This window comes from Protomyctophum bolini (assembly GCF_963924005.1).
Source record: "Protomyctophum bolini genome assembly, chromosome: 6".
NCBI classification, from domain to species: domain Eukaryota; kingdom Metazoa; phylum Chordata; class Actinopteri; order Myctophiformes; family Myctophidae; genus Protomyctophum; species Protomyctophum bolini.
Window position 1 is genome coordinate 44,592,741 of NC_137867.1, and position 17,500 is coordinate 44,610,240.

At 48.3% G+C, this 17,500-nt stretch overlaps 1 protein-coding gene across 1 annotated transcript in view; it reads left to right on the plus strand.

Annotated features, from left to right (window-relative positions):
• The window catches only part of LOC308317043 (transmembrane protein 132D-like), a gene marked incomplete at its 3' end in the record, with an annotated part of 187,856 nt that overhangs the window by 926 nt on the left and 169,430 nt on the right, over window positions 1–17,500 (plus strand). The gene's annotated exons all lie outside the window — the stretch shown is intronic.

The window sequence follows — 17,500 nt, forward strand, 5'->3', positions numbered from 1 at the left end:
GGCCCCTCATCCCAGCTCCATGATAGATAATATGTTAATTTAATCTTAGATAGATTGTGTGGAATTTATAAGAGGCTGCATTATAGGCCTATACGTGTGACATGTGTCAGTCTGTGGCAGTCGACGTGAGGAGGTTGTTTCCCCCATGTGTAGGATATTATGGGCTTAGTTTCTGAATATAACACCCCAACTATAGAAAGGTGCAATTCTGGGAAATTGCAAGTGTGTGGTTGCACGGACGCGGAATCCACTTGGGAACTGAATTCCATTCCATATTGTGATGTTATGAAGTCAGGGGTCAGCATGTCCATATTGTGATGTTATGAAGCCAGAGATCACCAACATGTCCATATTGTGATGTTATGAAGCCAGGGGTCAGTACATGTCCATATTGTGATGTTATGAAGTCAGGGGTCAGTACATGTCCATATTGTGATGTTATGAAGCCAGGGATCACCAACATGTCCATATTGTGATGTTATGAAGCCAGGGATCACCAACATGTCCATATTGTGATGTTATGAAGCCAGGGATCACCAACATGTCCATATTGTGATGTTATGAAGCCAGGGATCACCAACATGTCCATATTGTGATGTTATGAAGCCAGGCTTCACTAACATGTCCATATTGTGATGTTATAAAGCCAGGCGTCACCAAAATGCCCGTACACAGACACAAACATGTGTCCGTGGGAAAGACTTGGTCATGCCGTGCATGGCATGAATTTTACATTTTCTGTTTTACACATATTCTGTTTGATCCAGACATTCCCCCTCTATGATCGATAGCATAGCCCTGTAACGATAACAGCGATACGATACATATCACGATACATGGTTGATGGACAATATTGGTTCATTATTTATGGCCACACGATATGATTCAATGTTTTAAAACCGATACAGTAACTATTTAGCAAAGACATTAAATCTGTGTGAAACATGTGGATAGTGCAGGTTTTTTTTAGATAGATATACTGTAAGATGTATACATTATAGACAGACAGATTACAGGCCTATTTTTATAGTGAATCATTACAATCTGTTTCATGTCAACCTGAGAAGTAAGAATGTGTAATTTCAAACCGTGCATGCTGCTTTTGTATATATTTCTGGCTCTGAGAAGTGAAACCCGGCATCATCAGCTGTATAGCCTCGGTGCCCAGGACATAGAAATGGACATAGTGGCCGAATTCGGTATTGCAGCGTAGGGCCCAAACACTTGAACGCGCTGGTCCGTTGACTATCATTGTTGTGCACGTTCACGATGACACGTGAACGCTGTTTCACACGTGAACGCGTGCAATGATAGTCAGCGGCCCAGCGCGTTCATGTGTTTGGGGGAAAATCCATCCCAGAATGCACTCTGTTCCTACCCGGAAGGAGGAGTGAAATCGCCTCATGCGCTTTTGAGCAACTTAATGCAAGTGGATGGGAGGAGAAATCGGGTGCCGTCTCTATTCATATACACTCTAAGGGGGAGACGCATTGGAAGATTATAGGAAGCCCACTTCCTTGTATTCCGCTAACCAATAACAGTGCAGAGGCGCGCCGCTCCAAATTTGTGTTCTCCGCTGTTTTCTACCGGGGGAGGGGAGGGGAGGGGAGGAGGGGGGGGCGGGTGCTCAGATCGGAGAACCAATAGGATCCACCGCTTTATTTCGTGCGGGCACCCAACCCGGGCAGAAATCACACATGGCGTGGCTATACCACAACTGCTGTATAGCCTATAGGAAGTATGCCCTATATATACACACAGTGGCATTTGATTATAACAAATGGATTCCTATAATGGAACATAATGCATGGCAGAATCGTTGTCTTGTTACGTTTGAGCATTGTGTGCGTTGGTTTTGAATGTACTGTATAGCTAAATGGCAACATGATCAGCACGTCGTCCGTGCACGTACGACCGTACGTGCACATGAGTGCGCGAGCGTGGCAAGCGTTTGTGAGTTTTAATTAGCTGTTCCGTTGCGCCCGCCCTAGAGCAGATCGAGTGCCGTGGTATGCCGAGTGTGTGTGGCGGAACCTGTGTGTGTGTGTGTGTGTGTGTGTTTGTGTGTGTGTGTGTGTGTGTGTGTGTGTTTGTGCGCGCGTGCGGAATAAACGGGAACGGCCTGATTGCTCCTGAACAGCTGTGTGTGATGAACGGCTGAGTGGATAAAGGAGCGATGTCAGCCGAACACAAGTCCTCTTTTCTCTTCTCTTCTCTTCTATGCCTCTGCTTTATATGTAAAGCACTGGAAAAAATGCACGAAACAAAAAGATCACACCCGTGTGAACTGAGTGGTGCAACTCCCCTCTCTCCCCCCCCTCCTCTCCTCTCTCTCTCTTATTAGGAGGCAACAGTGCAGCACTAATACTATCTCTCTCCGTTTCTGGCAAAACAGCGCCCCCTACTGGTACTCATAGTCATATACTGGTGCACATGGCCACATAGGTGAACACATAGGTGAACACAGACATTGCTGTTCCTTTGAGTGGTTGCACCAAATATACGGACCCAAATCCTTCAAGCGAACACTTCACTAAATTCAGTTAATATAGTTACTTCCTCTAAATGCCTCAGTTTCTGGCAGGCACGCACACACACACGCACATGGTTCACCTCGGTTGTTAGTTAAACGGCATTCATCAGACTTAGGGGAGCTGTATCACAGAGGCAAACTATAGATTTCTTTCCTTGGGTGGGCGGGACTTTCGGCCCTACAGTTTTAGACCGTGGCGGAGGGGCGAACTTGAGCCACGAGAGAGGCCACCGAGCGAGCGAGCCGCCGGAGCGAGCGTGTTGCAGCGACGACCGTTGCAAAGCCGCTATAAGACACAGACTATAGTGCAATGGACACAGCGGAGCGCTCCCTATACCTCCCCGCATGGCGACCCGCCTCCTTCTAGCCCCTCCCACAACCCTTCTAGCCCCTCCCCCAACCGGGAGGGGAGAAGCCTCCTGTGGGCTGTCGGGTTGAAAATGAAACATTTCCTGTTCCGTTTTCTTTGATACCGAGCTCCCATGTTTGGGAGTGTGTTTGTATTCTATGTACTAGCAGACTGTAGGAGGTATTATGTAAAGAAGCGGTGTCCTTCTGTGCTTGTCTGACTTGGTTACATGCAGTATGATAATGCTTCCTTTCCTCGGTTAAGCTTCACCTTTCAAAGTGTGTGTGTGTGTGTGTGTGTGCACTCTAACTTCTCTGGTCTATACTCTTAAGTCTAAACTAACCAACAGAAGATTGGTTAGTTTGCAATGACGTGCATGATTCATGCACACGCACGGCACGTTCCCACACGAGGGCTGCCTCCTGTCACAATCATGAAATGTTACTTCACGTTTTAATTGTCGCCCAAATAATTGCGAACAGCAATTGTCTTTCTGTCGTTAATTGACATTGTTGAAACATTACGAATCAAAATACATTTCTGTTTGGCTTGCAGGCTCCACAAACAAAAGTTGCCCGGGGCAGATATGACAAATAAAACACATTTAATTAATTTCTGAATTAATTATGCATTTAATAGTGGAAAGGACAGACGGGCTCAAAACGTGTGGCACCGTGACGCGTTTTGAACTTGTAGATATTTCCCCCCAAAAAATAGTTGAAAAATATGAATTTTGGATTATGCAAGAATTAATTGTGATTATCTCAAATAATTGCGATTAGGCGATTATGTAATAATTGTGACCTAGCGCCCACATGCACATATACGCATGCACACGCATGTACGTACACTCACACACTGTTTTTATTCAGACTGCCAGCAGCGGAGGATTCTAGATGGGAAGTGAGACGTTTTTGAGTTGGAGAATGTGAACTCTAACATTTACCGAAAGGGGGGGAGGAGAGGAGGAGGGGAGGAGGGGAGGAGAGGGGAGGAGAGGAGAGGAGGAGGGGAGGAGGGGAGGAGGGGAGGAGGGGAGGAGAGGAGGAGAGGAGGAGGGGAGGAGGGGAGGAGAGGAGGAGAGGAGGAGGAGGAGAGGAGGAGAGAGAGAGGAAGCCAGGAAGGACATGCCACAGAAACACACACTGAGGCCTTTTTCTCACATTTGCAGAGAGAGAGAGAGAGAGAGAGAGAGAGAGAGAGGGAGAGAGAGAATAGCATTAACCTTCATAAGCCTTCTTTTAGGCTGTATCGTACCATGGTGTCGTCATGTAGGAGTGACAAGGGTCAACAAGGTTTGGTGTGCTCTCTTTTTTTAACCACTTAAACCTTTTTTATACCTCATTGAAAGTGTGGCAAGGGGTCTGTACTTTATAGTCCCCTCCTTTCTGTCCTCTGCACTTTTCTCTGAGTGCTTTATGCCTTGTAATAATAATACTTGGGTTCATATTTTGGTTTTTATTATCGGTTCTCAACTCTGGTCCTGAAAATGAAGGGGAGAGCTTATTGCGAACGCAGTGAGCACTTACTATGAGACCTAGCAGATCATGTCTGTGTGTGAGTGTGTCTGTCTGTGTGTCTGTCTGTCCCGCTATCCAAATATGGAGTGTGTTGCATCAGCAATCACTCAGCTCCATATATGGGCACAAAAGGGGCCAGGTCCACTCAGCTCCATATATGGGCACAAAAGGGGCCAGGTCCACATATACAGTAACAGCGGGACAGACACACAGACAGACAGACAGACAGACAGACATGATCTGCAGGGTCTGCAGCTGCGTTCGCTTCCCACGTTTGCGCGTCTTACTGGTAGTATGTGTGTGTGTGTGTGTGTGTGTGTGGTGGGGGGGGGGTGTATGGGTGGGATTGGGGGGCTTCAGTTAGAGCCAATCTTTAACCTGGATGCAATCTTGCTGCATTTTGTTTTGATCTCGTGCCCATGCCTCGCTGTCGTACATGTTGGGCTGTCTTGTCACCACCACGCCATGCATGTGACACCGTGCATGTGACACCGTGCATGTGACACCGTGCATGTGACACCGTGCATGTGACACCGTGCATGTGACCCCATGCATGTGACCCCATGCATGTGACCCCATGCATGTGACACGCATGCATGTGACCCCATGCATGTGACCCCATGCATGTGACCCCATGCATGTGACACCGTGCATGTGACCCCGTGCATGTGACACCGTGCATGTGACACCGTGCATGTGACACCGTGCATGTGACACCGTGCATGTGACACCGTGCATGTGACACCTTGCATGTGACACCGTGCATGTGACACCGTGCATGTGACCCCGTGCATGTGACCCCGTGCATGTGACACCGTGCATGTGACACCGTGCATGTGACACCGTGCATGTGACACCGTGCATGTGACACCGTGCATGTGACACCGTGCATGTGACCCCGTGCATGTGACACCGTGCATGTGACACCGTGCATGTGACACCGTGCATGTGACACCGTGCATGTGACACCGTGCATGTGACACCGTGCATGTGACACCGTGCATGTGACCCCGTGCATGTGACCCCGTGCATGTGACACCGTGCATGTGACACCATGCATGCATGTGACACCATGCATGTGACGCCATGCATGCATGTGACACCATGCATGTGACGCCATGCATGTGACACCATGCATGTGACCCCATGCATGTGACCCCGTGCTTGTGACACCGTGCATGTGACACCATGCATGTGACGCCATGCATGTGACGCCATGCATGTGACACCGTGCATGTGACACCATGCATGTGACACCATGCATGTGACCCCGTGCATGTGACACCGTGCATGTGACCCCGTGCATGTGACACCATGCATGTGACACCATGCATGCATGTGACACCATGCATGCATGTGACACCATGCATGTGACGCCATGCATGTGACACCATGCATGTGACACCATGCATGTGACCCCATGCATGTGACACCATGCATGTGACGCCATGCATGTGACGCCATGCATGTGACACCATGCATGTGACACCATGCATGTGACACCGTGCATGTGACCCCGTGCATGTGACACCGTGCATGTGACACCGTGCATGTGACACCGTGCATGTGACACCGTGCATGTGACACCGTGCATGTGACACTGTGCATGTGACACCGTGCATGTGACACCGTGCATGTGACACCATGCATGTGACACCATGCATGTGACACCATCCATGTGACACCATGCATGTGACCCATGCATGTGACACCATGCATGTGACCCATGCATGTGACACCATGCATGTGACACCATGCATGTGACCCATGCATGTGACACCATGCATGGGTCACATGCATGTGACACCATGCATGTGACACCGTGCATGTGACACCGTGCATGTGACACCGTGCATGTGACCCCATGCATGTGACACCGTGCATGTGACACCGTGCATGTGACCCCATGCATGTGACACCATGCATGTGACACCATGCATGGGTCACATGCATGTGACACCATGCATGTGACACCGTGCATGTGACACCGTGCATGTGACACCGTGCATGTGACCCCATGCATGTGACACCGTGCATGTGACACCGTGCATGTGACCCCGTGCATGTGACCCCGTGCATGTGACCCCGTGCATGTGACACCGTGCATGTGACACCGTGCATGTGACACCATGCGTGACACCGTGCATGTGACACCGTGCATGTGACCCCGTGCATGTGACACCGTGCATGTGACCCCGTGCATGTGACACCATGCGTGACACCGTGCATGTGACACCGTGCATGTGACACCATGCATGTGACCCCATGCATGTGACACCGTACATGTGACACCATGCATGTGACCCCATGCATGTGACACCGTGCATGTGACACCATGCATGTGACCCCATGCATGTGACACCGTACATGTGACCCCATGCATGTGACCCCATGCATGTGACACCATGCATGTGACACCATGCATGTGACCCCATGCATGTGACACCGTGCATGTGACACCGTGCATGTGACACCATGCATGTGACCCCGTGCATGTGACCCCGTGCATGTGACACCGTGCATGTGACACCGTGCATGTGACCCCATGCATGTGACCCCATGCATGTGACACCATGCATGTGACCCCATGCATGTGACACCATGCGTGTGACACCATGCATGTGACCCCATGCATGTGACACCATGCATGTGACCCCATGCATGTGACACCATGCATGTGACCCCATGCATGTGACACCATGCATGTGACACCATGCATGTGACACCATGCACAGTATGTCCATAACGAGTGAAAGAAGAAAGGAAAAATGAAACATTATTATTGTGTGTGTCTTTGGGCAGAGGCTTGCTATTGGAGGACAGACAAGTACAGTCGTGGGCGTGCAGTACGTGCGTGTCGTTGGCTGCAGAGGCTTTTTTCCTCCTTTTTAACAACAAGGACGTGGTTAACCCATTCTGACCTGAGATCAGATTCATACGAGGTTTCACACTGGACACACACTGGTCTGATTAACACATTCTGACCTGAGATCAGATTAAAAAAAATGTCAGTCGTTCTTCGATTTTTCAAAAATAGCAGACCTACAAGCTCGTAGCGCGCCACTCGGTGGCGCGCTACGAGCTTGTAGATCTGCTATTTTTCAATAGCTAAAGCATGACATGATGCTATAACACCAAAATGAATTCCCGTTCAGAATGGGTTAACTGGATCAAAACCAGCTGGGTGGTTGAGCCTCACAGTCTGTTGTTTTTCCACAGTCAGACAAGAGTGGGTTTTTTTCTTTCTTTTCTTTCTTTTTTAGTATGCCTCTCGGTGTCTCTCTGCCTGAGAGTTCCAGGCCAAACTGGCATCCGGAACGCTGGCTTCAGATATTGGAGATACCTCTTGACGATTAAACTGACTCAGATGCGGACACACAGCCTCCTTGATAACCTAAATTGAGGAGTGTGTGCGTGTGTGCCTGTGTGTGTGTGTGTGTGTGTGTGTGTGTGTGTGTGTGTGTGCGCGCGCACACGTGCGTGTGTAGGTAAAAGGATGATTTATACTTAGTTCTGTGCCATCGTTGTGCTCTCATCCCTAAGAATAAAATAAATAAAATATAAAATACATTCACAAGCTCACAACGCGAGCTTGTAAATCTGCAGTTTTTTTTGGTGCCGGACACCGCATGATGCAAGCGAGGATAAATTGGGCTTTAATCAGTCGTATTTGGGGACAAATGTAGGACGTTAAAGCAGCTGACTGGGGACGGCATGTCAAATTGGGGACACTGCTGTAACGTGGTCCCTTTTCTCTGCATGGAAGACATCAAACTATCTATGCCAACCACTGTGATCCTGTTTGCATCTGGGCTCTCTGCACACGCGCACGCACACACGCACACATGCAATTGTTGTACCCTGAGACTTACTGTAAACTCACATACTATTGTGTTACAGCATTCTGAATGGACACTGGGAAAACAATGCCTTTTTAGAAGTGTCCCATATCCTAGTGGAATTTGGGTTAACCATCTAGACGTTTTAGCATGGTGTGTGTGTGTGTGTGTGTGTGTGTGTGTGTGTGTGTGTGTGTGTGTGTGTGTGTGTGTGTGTGTGTGTGTGTGTGTGTGTGTGTGTGTGTGTGTGTGTGTGTGTGTGTGTGTGTGTGTGTGTGTGTGTGTGTGTGTGTGTGTGTGTGTGTGTGTGTGTGTGGTTGTGTACTGTAGGCTGTGTTCTATTACTTGCAAATCTTCCCTCAGATTATTTTGATGAGTCTCTCTCTCTCTCTCTCTGCTGGCTGGGTCTATATGTCATGTTGCAAGACATTTAAGGATGCGCTAATCAGCGACACACTTCTCCTCAGATTAGCTTCAGTTGTGGAGGGAGAGGGAGAGAGAGAGGGGAAGGGGGAGAGGGGGAGAGAGCACATGTGTATGGGGTTAATGAGGGTGATGGTTATCTTAATGTGATAATGACTCACCAGTAGACTCTCTGTCCATTTTCAATTTTCACAGTCCCCATCTCTTTATTCTTGCTCTCTCTCTCTCTCTCTCTCTCTCTCTCTCTCTCTCTCTCTCTCTCTCTCTCTCTCTCTCTCTCTCTCTCTCTCTCTCTCTCTCTCTCTCACATATACGCTCTCAACCTCTCCTTGGGTATTGTATTGGTCCATATTTCATTTTATTTCTCCATCCCTATACCTCTTTTTCTCTCCGTGCACCCCCAAAAAAAGTAATAATATTAATAACGAGAAAGAAAAAAAACGAAATCCCTCGCCAGGGAGAGAAAGATAGAATGTTGTTTTGTTCCCTATATACCCCTTCTTGGCTTCTAAACATTGCTGGCATTGGCGAGGAAACATTGGCACCCTAGTACTAAAACTCAACTCACACTCCGCAGTGCAGTGCGTTATGTTACCATGCGGTGCATTGTTAGCTCCGAGATCTGCTCGCCATGGTTAGTCGTGTTTAGTGCTTTGATTCATTTCTCGGATTGATTTCTCATACCCGAATGTCCTGCCTTCACTGGACTCATGTGGGGGTGAGGAGTCGGGGCGCGGGCGGGGGCGGGGGAGCCTTATACCTGCTGTAGACGGTTTGGCGTCCCGTGGACCAGATGGATGAATCTGACCTCTTTCTGGCGATGCCAGCTGCTCGCCATTTCCCCCACTGCTTCTTGGCGTTGATGATGCGCACATGCAGGAGCACACCGGTCGCCCCGTGATTCGACGAGGAGGGGCGCCAGTGTGGTCGCAGCTTTGCGCCATTTCATGTCACACGAGGACGAGTTTACAATGGGCTCTTCATGGCACGGCGGCCATTTTGGAACGGACCCGGGGCCTCTTCCAATACTTACATCACAGGTGTTACCGATGATGTGCTAATTAAGGTTATTTTGCTGTTCTGGTCAAAACGGAGTCAGGGTGCTGCTGCTGTTGTGCATGTTGGGCTCACTGGAAACCCTCTGCTATACACCAGTGTGTCTCAAAGTGTCCCTGAGTGGGTTCCAGATGGCCCCGTATGGGTGTGTAACTCTGAGAGTGTGTAGGGTTTGCATTAACGGTAATCCACTAAACCTATGCCTAAACCCATTCTGACCTGAGATCAGATTCATACGAGGTTTCCACTGGGGACACACTGGTCTAAATTAACCCATTCTGACCTGAGATCAGATTTAAAAAATGTCAGTCGTTCTTCGATTTTTCAAAAATAGCAGACCTACAAGCTCAGCTTGTAGATCTGCTATTTTTCAATAGCTAAAGCATAACATGATGCTAACACCAAAATGGGTTCCCGTTCAGAATGGGTTAAACCTAACCCATTAGGTTTAGGCATAAACATTAACCTCACAAACACTATTCCTATAATCCTAAACCTTAACCCTATTAACCTCACAAAATATTTCGAGATGGGGGTCGGCAGCCAAACGATGCATTTCATCTTGGAGGTCCTCGACAGTTTGAGTGAGAACCTCTGAAATAGCAACAGTCAGTTTTTTTTTCAGAAAAAAAAAAGATTTTTAGAATTGGCCTCAGCTTAAATGTCTTAATTAGTTAAATTGCTTCGTTTTCCAGTGGATTTCACACCAGGGCTCGAAATCTCAACAAAATACAAATAACCTGGGGCACACGCGCACGCACGCGCACACACACACACACACACACACACACACACACACACACACACACACACACACACACACACACACACACACACACACACACACACACACACACACTGGCAGAGCAGAAGCATATAGGAGCAATCAGCTGGGGGGCATGGAGGCCATGAATGTGGCCTCAGGCCACATCATTTTATGAGGGGCATAAGGCCAAACGGAGGTGGCCACGGCGTTCATTCATGGCACCCGTGAAATTCCTGCCCCTGCAGCCCTGGGCCCTCCAGGCGAGAATCATTTAACCCATTCTGACCTGAGATCAGATTCTAAAAATATCCTTCTATACATCCTGACAGTTTTCTGAAAAAGCTATGTTTCTATGTCAGCGGTTCTTCGATTTTTTCAAAAATAGCAGACCTACAAGCTCATAGCGCGCCACTCGGTGGCGCGCTATGAGCTTGTAGATCTGCTATTTTTCAATAGCTAAAGCATAACCTATAATGCGAACACCAAAAGGGGTTCCCGCCCGAAATGGGTTAAGTTATTTTATTTTATCCGGAGCCAGTTCCGCTCTCATAAGCTCGATTTATAGCTCCGTCGTGCGACACCGTCCGTCGCTTGCCAAAGACACGGGGCTGATCTGCGAGCTAACAACACGTCACATTGTAGATCGGTTGTTTTTGGCAAGCGCCGCCCGCCGCTGTGCTACAGTGTTTCTAAACGATGCTTCGCTGCATCGCTGCTGGCATCGTTCGTCGTCGGCCCGTGGAAATGGCAGTGGCTGTTATGTGGCTGACTGACACGACATGCTTTATATCTTTATGTAATGTAGGCCAATTCACGACACTGGAATCACAGCCGTCTCTGATGGAATAATCTGAACATCTCTTTCTCTCTCTCCGTAGCCCTTCATCACTTTGCTTCCCTCTATCTCTCTGTTATTAGGCCTTTTCACACGGGAAGCGACTTGACGCTCCCTTTGCTATAGTTCATTGTCGACGAGACTGGCGGGCGATTTTATTTGGGACGCAGCGGAGAACCAAACGCCCCATAAATGCCCTCGTCGCCGAGATCGGCTTTGGACGTGTTTTTTAATTGATTACGGTTCACGACTCTGTTCTGTACACGCTCGTAACACTCTGGTTCTGAAAAAAGTGTGAATCCCGCTGGCTTCTGTCGTCTATGGAAATGCAGTTTTTAGAATCGTAATATCTCCGATTCCTCTTACAGGCTTTTTGATTAAATAGAGCTTGACTTGCGGCTCATTACAAAAATGCGCGACATGGTACATAATATAGCGATGATTAACTTCCTGTGTCTCCGTTCCCGAGAGAATCGCCATTCAAAATACGATGGTTTTAACATTGAAGTAAACGGTGCCGATCCTGGAGTACACAATGTTTGGCCACCAGATGGCACTCTTGGCGGCAAATTAGTTAAAGCGGTTAACAAGGGTGGGGAATCGGGAGCGCCCCCAGCGCCTCCCCCAGCCCCTCCCCCAGCCCCGCCCCCAGCGCCCTACACCTAAAGGTGAAGTGGTGTGTTCAGCACCCTTAAAGGTGAAGTGGTGTGTTCAGCACCCTTAAAGGTGAAGTGGTGTGTTCAGCACCCTTAAAGGTGAAGTGGTGTGTTCAGCACCCTTAAAGGTGAAGTGGTGTGTTCAGCACCCTTAAAGGTGAAGTGGTGTGTTCAGCACCCTTAGCCGTGATCAGCGCCTCTTCAGCGTGACTGAATACCCTTTTTAACCCATTTAGGCCTGACCTCGGAATTAAAAAAAATGTCTTCCAAATTCTGACATGTTTTCTATATGTCAGTGGTGCTCAATGGTTCATGTCAAGGATCCCAAAAATGATATGTATAATTGGCCACCAGGGACCCCCTAGAAGCAAAGAATTGATTCAATAAACGTTCGCTCTGAAAGAATATATGTTTCAAAGATTTGCACCACATTTTCACCATGCCTTTTTTCTAAAATAGCAGATCTACAAGCTCAATAGCTAAAGTATATAACATAATGCTCAAAACACCAAAAGGGGTTCCCGTTGAGAATGAGTTAAACATAATCCATTGCCATTCATGTCGAAACGGTCGGGAGAGGAGGGGAGGAGGGGAGGGGGGGGGGGGGGAGAACACTCTGCAAGGCTTTAAAATCCACAATTACGCTATATTACTCTTACAGGCGTTCATGGGCTGGATTTAAATATGCTTTAGAGAAATATAGCTCCTTTAAATTGGCTGCGTTTCAAAATCAGATTTTTGCCTGACGAGAGGGTTTTCTCTTTTTAACGATACTGTGAGTTTTAGCTAACGTCGACACACATTATCGGTAGCATTTACTGAATATGGAATAACTCCAAAAATAAAGCAGTTTTTGTAAAAAAAACATCGTTGAGGTTTATATGCTGTATGTTGAGAAACAATCCTCTCTCTCTCTCTCTCTCTAACCTTCCCGTTCTCCTTTTATCTCTCTGCCCCCCTCCCCCCCCTCTCTCGTGTAGAGTTCTTAACCAGTCCTCAGAGAGATCGCGCGCGGCACACTCCTCTGCCTAAATGATTTTCTATTACCCATGCCTGTTAACAGCGCTGCCATTTGATCAACCTAATGAAATTGAAAACTTTCATCTCTCTCGGCCAAATTGATTTCAGATGTGGAACCCGGAGAAGGAGAGAGAGGGAGAGGGAGAGGGAGAGAGGGAGAGAGAGAGGAAGAAGGTGTTGGCAGAGCGCAACATCCCCTTAGACTCATTTTCCCCAAATCATTTAGCCCTGTCAAACGGTCCGCTTTGTGTGTGTGTGTGTGTGTGTGTGTGTGTGTGTGTGTGTGTGCGCGCGTGTGCGTATGTGTGTGTGCGTGTGCACGCTGCAGTGTGATGATCAGGGCCCATTGCGGGAGAAAAGCGCGTCTCAAACCCTGTTATTGTCAAGGAGCAGGATGCAGTTTTATATGCATTAGACGCCAACATGGCAACCCATTGGAAAACGCTATATACGTTTCTCTGTGTTCATTTAACTGTGACCGAGTTTCAACTCCCGAGAGTTTCGCGGTCCCATTTTGGTTCCTATAACGGTCATTCATTTAGCTGTGAGAAGTTGGGTCCAGCTGTGGTGTATATGATGATAAGAGCGCCCCTCACTCCTTCACACGGGTGCTGTGGTTATTTTTCATTTCATTTGTAGTTATATTGAGAAAAACGCGGCCCATTCGTGCATTAGGAGGACACGATCTATCGGTCACCCGAACCCAGGACGGGTGTTTTCGGTGAATCCATCATCATGGTTAAAATGAGAGTTTGAAGTTACAATGGGTTTATATATAGGAAGATAAGATGAATATCAAATATCTAAATACAGAACCATCAAGCAACTGAAGAAAAAAAACTGTCTGGCGTGCTCACAAAAAGCCAGACTACTGTACATAAAAATGACCCCAAATATCCCGTTATCTTGCTGTGTGTGTGTGTGTGTGTGTAATGTGTATGACTGAAACCAGGAGGGTGAGCGAGTGCATTTTGCGGAAAGTATAGTAAGGACTGCATGTGGAAATGATGACGCCAACATTTGGTATCCAAAATGCGAAAGTGCTAACGTATTATTAGCCCGATACCGAATACCGATATACCAGTGTTGTGATTTTGTGTTGTGTTTACAGCTATCTAGCTATATATCTGTGTTGTATTTATAGCAGACTCCTCACTCAAATGTGCACTTACAGTTTGGTCAACTCAAAAGCAAACTCTACATGTCCCAACATTGTATTTACCTGCCATAGTGTCAACCCCTTACCCCTGTGTCGGATCGGTGATTAGACTGGCATATTCACCGATACCGATATGACCCGATATGAAAAATCGATAGATCCGATACTTTTCCCGATACAGTATCGGGCCATCTCTATAGTGTAAAGTAACAAAGTCAAGTACTGTACTGTACTGAGGCAAATTTTTGAAAATGTTATAGCTACTAAAGTTATTTTTTAGATTTGGATATTTATATTACTAACATACATTAACCACATTTGAACGTGTAGATCTGCTATTTCCAAATGTTTTTTTATGCATATGACAAATTTCTCCACATTCTACTACTACTACTACTACTTCTACACTGAATTTGGGACTTTTTTTTTACTTCCATCCATTCGTCCATCTTCAACCGCTTATCCGTAGTCGGGTCGCGGGGACTTGTAAGTAAGTAGCCTTGCCGAGCCATGAGGCCTGTAGGGCAGGAGCCTATCTCCTGTTTCTGTAGCCATGAGGCCCATAGGGCAGGAGCCTATCTCCTGTTTCTGTAGCCATGAGGCCCATAGGGGCAGGAGCCTATCTCCTGTTTCTGTAGCCATGAGGCCCATAGGGCAGGAGCCTATCTCCTGTTTCTGTAGCCATGAGGCCCATAGGGCAGGAGCCTATCTCCTGTTTCTGTAGCCATGAGGCCCATAGGGCAGGAGCCTATCTCCTGTTTCTGTAGCCATGAGGCCCATAGGGCAGGAGCCTATCTCCTGTTTCTGTAGCCATGAGGCCCATAGGGCAGGAGCCTATCTCCTGTTTCTGTAGCCATGAGGCCCATAGGGCAGGAGCCTATCTCCTGTTTCTGTAGCCATGAGGCCCATAGGGCATAAGCCTGTCTCCGGTTTCTGTAGCCATGAGGCCCATAGGGGCATGAGCCTATCTCCTGTTTCTGTAGCGTGAGGCAGCTTGATGTACAAATACACCCCCTGGACATGACGCTAGTACAGTATGCCGCAGGGACTTTTACTTGTTGTGACAACAACTGTATATTTCTTTCTGCATTTCAGTATTCATATACTTTTGCTTGCCCCCCCCGCAGACCCCTGACAGGAGCGCTTGTCCCTGGAGGGGAGGCTGATGACATTATTAACCCATTTCGGGCGGGAACCCCTTTTGGTGTTTTTAAAGCATTATGTTGTGCTTTAGCTATTGAAAAATAGCAGATCTACAAGCTCATAGCGCGCCACCGAGTGGCGCGCTACGAGCTTGTAGGTCTGCTTTTTTTGAAAAATCGAAGAACGACTGACATTTTTAGAATCTGATCTCAGGTCAGAATGGGTTAATCAGACCAGTGTGTTGTCCAGTGGAAAACCTCGTATGAATCTGATCTCAGGTCAGAATGCGTTAAGTGTTGTTGTTGTTGCAGTGTTTGAAGCGTTGAGCAGAGCCAGCTGTGTCCGGGCCGTCTGACGCCTGTCTGCTGCTATAGACGCTATGCGGCTCGTTGAGGAGCAGCGTGGCGTCTTATTATACATATTATTATACATACCGCCGCCGTTCGGACGCTAATGGACTTAATGCAATGTGCTGCTTCAACACAGTGGGGACACTGGCATTGAACAGGCGTGTGTGTGTGTGTGTGTGTACGTGTGTGGGCGCGCATGAGAGAGATTTTTGTGTTTCTGTATAACACCATGGGTGTTTGTGTGTGTGACTGTGTGTGTGTGTGTGTGTGTGTGTGTGTGTGTGTGTGTGTGTGCCTGTGTGTGTGCTCGTGACACAGGGGATGAGGGCTTTGCAACTTGGCTCTGGGCTGCAGCACACACTTGATGGCATTAGAGAGAGAGAGAGAAAAGAGCGAGTCGGGCCACGGTCGAGACGGGCCCTGTGAGAAACACGGGATGAAGGGCGAGAGAGGTGAACAAAGTGGGAGAGATGCAAGTAGTGTGAGAGAGAGAGAGCACAGATTGTGTCAACAAAGGGCGGCCAAGGGGGGGCTTAGTAGAGGCAGTGGAGAGAGAGAGAGAAAGGGGGTGGTGGTGGTGGGGCGTGGACGAGGAGGGGGGGGGGGGGGAGGAGGGGTGACGCGATACAGAGATTTAGCATTTCATTTTTTGCCAAGCACTCTCAGCCTGTAGGCCTCGCTTTACATTGGAGATTTCCCCCATATTTACAAAGCTCCCAGTGGCTCGGGCGCCCCTTCAACAACGTGTTCTACCACACGCACCAGCTCGGGCCTCACGCTCTCCCCCCCTGTGGGGTTGGGGGGGTGTGTGTGTGGGGTTGGGGGGTGTGTGTGTGTGTGTGTGTGTGTGGGGGGGGGGGGTAGTGGGAATCGGGGAGTGTGTGCAGCTAACCCTCCCTGCTCGACGCAGCGCTCTGTGCTATAAGCTCCTCTCTCTCTCCGATGGTCCCTCGGCTCGCGTCCTGCTGTCTGGCTGCGTGTGCTTTCTATGTTGGGGTTGAACCAAGTTATACTCGTTTATGAATTCAAGACTATATGCGAGTCCCTCTCCGGAACATTTTCAGTGGAACTATTTGAATTTTTAAGGTCACTGAGACACTCCGTCGTTTGTAGACATGACAGACTCTGACATAAAAAAAACTCCCCAATAAAAAGCTCATCATTTGGTGTTCTCAGTAGTTTACGATAATTCCCAAACTTTTTCATGTCAAGGACCCCCACATTGACACTAATTAGCCTATTTGAAAAGATATCCCATAGACCCCCATAAGAGGTACGCTGCCCCCCCGCCCAGCCCCCAGGTTGGCAGAAGGAGTGTAGCGCCCAGGATGACATTAGATAATTGACACTTGGGTGAAAAAATGCGTTGCAAAATCATGGGATAATAATTTTGATTGTGTGCATTTGGTAATGTCTGCAAACTATGAAGTCGGCCTTCAGGTTCCATGTGTGCACTCTCAGAGTTTTAACGTCAACACAGTATGTGTGTGTGTGTGTGTGTGTGTAGCTCTGGTGTGTTTGGTTAAGACGGGGAGGCAGCGATTAGCGCCCATTAAATCCAGCTCTTAACGAGGCCCCCCCCCCCCCCCCACCCCTGCTAACGAGGCCTGGGGGCAGCTCTGGGACAGCTCCGCACACCCACCCTTAATTAGACTGCCAGATGAGGAGGGGGGCACTCGTTATGCGAAGGCGAGCCCGCACCGCGTTCTAATCTGCATATCTATACCTGGGCACCCTCCCCCGCGGCCAGCCCTGCTCTGCACTGAGCCATGTTTACTTAATAGTGGGAAGGGGAGTGTTGAGCAGGTGTGTGTGTGTGTGTGTGTGTGTGTGTGCGGGAGGGAGGGAGGG